This window comes from Polistes canadensis, unplaced genomic scaffold, assembly GCF_001313835.1.
Source record: "Polistes canadensis isolate GaletaPanama2010 unplaced genomic scaffold, ASM131383v1 scaffold_13, whole genome shotgun sequence".
Classification (NCBI taxonomy): Eukaryota; Metazoa; Arthropoda; class Insecta; order Hymenoptera; family Vespidae; genus Polistes; species Polistes canadensis.
The window spans coordinates 192,184-197,183 of NW_014569560.1; the positions used below are offsets into that span (position 1 = coordinate 192,184).

The 5,000-nt window shown below is 30.9% G+C and overlaps 1 protein-coding gene across 1 annotated transcript in view; it reads right to left on the reverse strand.

Annotated features, from left to right (window-relative positions):
- LOC106793347 overlaps positions 1–5,000 on the reverse strand; it is an 82,830-nt gene that overhangs the window by 55,544 nt on the left and 22,286 nt on the right. The window lies entirely within an intron of this gene.

Sequence of the window (5,000 nt, forward strand, 5' to 3'; positions counted from 1 at the left end):
TGCAAAATTTACGATATATATATATATATATATATATATATGAAAAAATTGAAGTATCGATTATCGGATAAATTTCTCATACGATATTATTTTTCAATTTTAATCGAAAATTTTCTTCTCTTAATAGTTTCTTAAAGAGTTTTCGTGAAAGTTAGGAAAAAAAAGAAAAAAATCACTTTGGAGCATCGTTGAAAGTTGTATCTTCCAGGAGTATCTAGAAGGAATCTGTTCGTGAAAATCGACGTTATCTTCGTTGGATGGTAGAGGAACATATTCAGATATTGAGCTTTCTTCTTCGAGAGGCAAACGTTCGAGAATCGAACTCTCGTCTATTTCGAATCAAACATACACGCATACTATTACATCACGATCTGATACACAGAAACATACATACATATATATATATGAAAATCGAAGTTGTTTCGTAACAAGAAGATTTATAATGCTTATCCTATGGGGAGGATCCTATCGATTCAAAATTTTCGATTAACACGTGGTAAGAATTGTATATTTTTCCTTTTTCTTTTTCTTTTTTCTTTAAATTTATTCTTTTCTTCGCGAAACTAATCCAATAAAAGTAGAAAGAACAAAATTGAATGTATCGTTTCGATGGATTAATCGTTCAAATTTCATAATATTATAATAATTGTAATAATATTTGTATCGTTAATTCGATTAAAATGACGTTACACGTTAATCGTTTAATAATTTTTTTTCTGTTTTTTTTTTTTTACCCCCAAACGAATATATAATTTGCGTTATCATATAGGAATGAGCAATGCTTAAGTGTAAAGTAAAATATTTGTCGACGGCACCAAAATGTATGTTGGTAGACGTTTTAGAAATGCTATCTATATATTATTTCCGTAATGTTAGAGCACGGTAGGGAAACTTGCAAATAGGAAGAATCATGTTTCTGCTCGGCTTTTGCATACTTAACGTATACATATATACATACATACATACGTCATATATATTTCTACATCGAATTCAACTTCATGTCGTGTATTTACCAAAAAGGTATATACATACACTTATTATATTATAGAAATAAATTCGTACGAATAACGCCGAATAACGTTCACCGATGCTGTATCCAAAAAAAAAAAAAGAAAAAGAAAAAGAAAAAAGAAAATACTCTGAAATTTATTTTCCAAAATACGCATTATAAATAAAATATTTTACGAAGGTGTAGTAGGATCATACCTCGTGATAAATAATGAATAAATTTATGATACCACGAGGAAACCGATATAAAGAATAAAAATAAAAAACAAATGTATATATATATCAAGCGTATAAAATATATTCAAATATTAGTCAAAAGAAGAAGAAGAAGAAAAAGAAGAAGAAGAAAAGATCAATCTTGGACCGCAAAGATAAATTTACGAATGTAAGCCGATAGTGAGAGGATTACATTCTCCAAGAATGCGTATCATTTCTCTTAGTCTTAGTATGTTTACTATGAAATCAATATACCCCTACCGGTTGACTTTTTACAAGCTTATCCGTAAACGTTAATGTATGAAAGTAATATCAATGTGTTTGGTGGTTTCAACAAAAAAAGTGCCCGAAGTTACGCGTCTCCCCTTTTCCTTTCTTTCTCCAAGGAAAGGGATTTTTTTTTACGATTCCTTAAGGGATTCACAACCAAGAAAGAAAAAAAACAAAAACAAAAAAGACAAGGGATGATGGCACAGATGTTAAAGATAAATAGATTGATAACTGAATAAATATATATTTAGATAATATACATACGCGTATTTTTATGTCAAGGTGTACGTACACGTACGTGCACGTATATGTGTTTTTAAAAAAAAATAAAAAAAGGGTGACGAGAAGACCTACTTTGGTAAAAAAAAAAAAGAAAAAAAAAAAGAATCGAGTATTATTATTATTATTATTATTTTCTTCTACTTATTTTTGTCCGATTTTCTCGAACTCTACTTTTAAAACCTGCCTTTCACTTTCCACAGTCTAAAAAGAAGATGTTCGAAAGGAAGAAGTAAAGAAAGGAAGTGAGGTACTTTATTTTCTTTTTTACTTCTTCGGGGGTTGAGAAAAGTGTGTGGGGAGGGGGAGGGTGAAACTAGGAGAAAGACTTTTCGTTAATAATAATTTTCCAGGTTCCTTTGTCGGTGTTATATAAGATTGTACGTAGATATGCAAACTTCTTTTCCAAGAAATAAAAGAGAATGGTTCCTCCTTGGTTGTCAACGAATGAAACGAACGGGGGGGGGGGMAGGGAAGGRGGKGGAGGTTAGTTCGGCAAAGGAGGAATATCCGAATGAAAAAAGGAAATGAACTAAGGTTCGATGTTGGGCGTTGGTAGTAGTGTAACGTAAAGGTGTATGTATAAATGTGAAAGTGAGAAATAAAGAAGGTAAAAGGAAAATTCGTGAGAGACGTTTTAATATTCCTCCTACTTTTGCACGTTAGAAATCATTTCTTTTCTACGATGTTACTCGAAAAGAAATAAAAGAGAGAGAAAAGAAGGAGGGGGGGGGGAAAGGAATTTTTACCCCTCTCAATGATATGCGCCATTGATTTTTCATATCGTTCACCTTTGTAATATAAAGATACGATTTTTTTTTCTCTCTCTCTCTCTCTCTCTCTTTCTAACCTGAAAAGAGGTTTGATTTTATTTTTAATTATTATTAGAAAAAATATGTATATAGAGGATGTGAACAAATAATTCTATTATCTTGATGTAAGATCTTCATATAGGTTCGGTAAATTGTTCATATTATATTGGACGTCAACGATTTCGTATATTCGATAGTTGGTAATAAAACGATATGAATATTTTAAATTATACATATAAAAAATTGTAAGGAAAAGTAACGAACGATGTATTTGTATGTGCTTTAACTTTTGATTAATTTCTATTTTATCATTACACAGCTCGTTAGAAAGTTTTACTTTTTGTTTAATAAAACGTAGGCGTGTATTTTAACTTTAGAAACGTAAACGAGTTAACTGATTGCTAATATATTCCTAATAATAATAATAATAATAATAATAATAATAATAATAATAATAATAATTTGCATGCATAAGTATAGGGCGTTATTATTATAATACGCGAATATAAATTTTCACCGTTCATCGTTATTTTTATTTTTAAATTAAAGACAACAAAAGTGAGAGAGAGAGAGAGAGAGAGAGAGAGAGAGAGAGAGAGAGAGAGATTGTTTCATATTATCCGTAAGCTAATAATTATTTTATTTTATTTCATTATATATTATTTTTCCATATATATTCAAATATACTTGATGGGAATGAAAATAATAAACGACTATATAATAAAAGTTAGTAATCTACTAAACCATAACTTCAAAGTTACGAAAGAGAACGTACGTAACTCTCGTAAAATTTTGGAGATTGTGACCCTCTTCTTTTTTTTCAATTGTGGGATATGAAGCGGAAGGTGCAAAAGAGAATAGAAGATAACAGGGACAAGTCATATCTCTACAGGGTGTTCCAAATAGAAAAAAAAAAAGACAAATAATTCCGATCCAAAAGAAAAATGTGTTCATTTTATTTTCTATCTTGACACGAATTCAAAAATCATGAAAACGATATGTCTATCTAAATTATTTCATACATTACTTAAAAATTTATCCAATTTATATCATTGTACAATAATTTTGATTCATCCTGAGAAAACAATCGAAAAAATAAAAATAAAAACATGAGAACCTTCTTCATTTTTTTAGTTTAAACAAAACAATTAATCACGATATCTGATGATAATCATCCATCCAGGTAGATACCTTTTTTATGGGAACACACTGTATAGGAAGAGAGACAAGTAAAGCATATTATAAACACGTATATACGCGTACGAATGTTGCATATAAAGAAGTAAAGCAATAATCCGATCTTCGGCAAAAGTTGCATGAGTTAGAAGTTAGAATGAGTTAGAAAAAGGGAGGAGGAGGAGGAGGAAGAAGGGGAGGGAGGGAGAGAGAGAGGTTTCCTTTGTCGTTTCTTTAAATCAGCTTAAAGCTTACTTTAGTAGGATCCTTTCGTGAATAGTCGTTGAATGACGTATAGCAGATTTTTCTTAGCCCTTCGAAGTACCATACGATATCTATGACACTTTCCCTTCTATCTTCGTGTCTACTACCATGTTCCATTTTTGAAAATTCGAAGTAAGAGAGAGAGAGAAAAAGAAGGATTCTAACCGAAGAATAATTTTGAGTGTTTTTTTTTTTTTAAAAACCGAGTTTTTACACGATGTTAAAAAGAAATGGAAGATACCGAAAGCAAGTGCATAAAGGAAAATGTATCTTTCAAGGTATACGATCTACTCTTTCACGCTTGACAGCTTTCAAAAGCATTCTTATATTTTTCATAAAGAAAAGAAAAGCTTGATGCCTTTCTTTATCCTCCCCTCCCACCCCCCCTCTCTCTCTCTCTCTTTTTCTCGTGGGAAGTTATCCTTTCAATATACACCGTTCTATATTGGATGCGTCAATATTTGATGCATCATTATTTTTATCAATCGCATCTTTCCAAAAAAAAAAGAAAAATAAATAAATAAATAAAAGTGGAAATATTTAAAAATTTAACTAAAGTGGTTTGTTTGAGTCAATGATTACCATTTTTATAATTTTTTTTCTTTTAAATGACTAAGATAACTCGACAATCTAATATACGAGTATATGAGCGTATAGTTAAGAGAAAAAGCATTAGGGTTCATTAGGGTTCGACGTTTAGATTATCTTTCAAAATGTTAGGAACACAAGGGACGAAAATTAGGACCAACCAGGATTAAACTCAAACGGTAGTTTGATCTAAGCTAGCTAGAATTTCAAATGGTAACCACAGACAAGGTTTATCGGTAGTATCCTGACAGGATGTTGACGTATCGTATGCGGAATGGGACGCATGCTGGTAACGCAAACAAGATCAAAACATCGGATTGGTGGACCATGGGGATAGTGGTTACATATTGCGGAATACCGAGAACACAACGTCAAATAAACAATTTC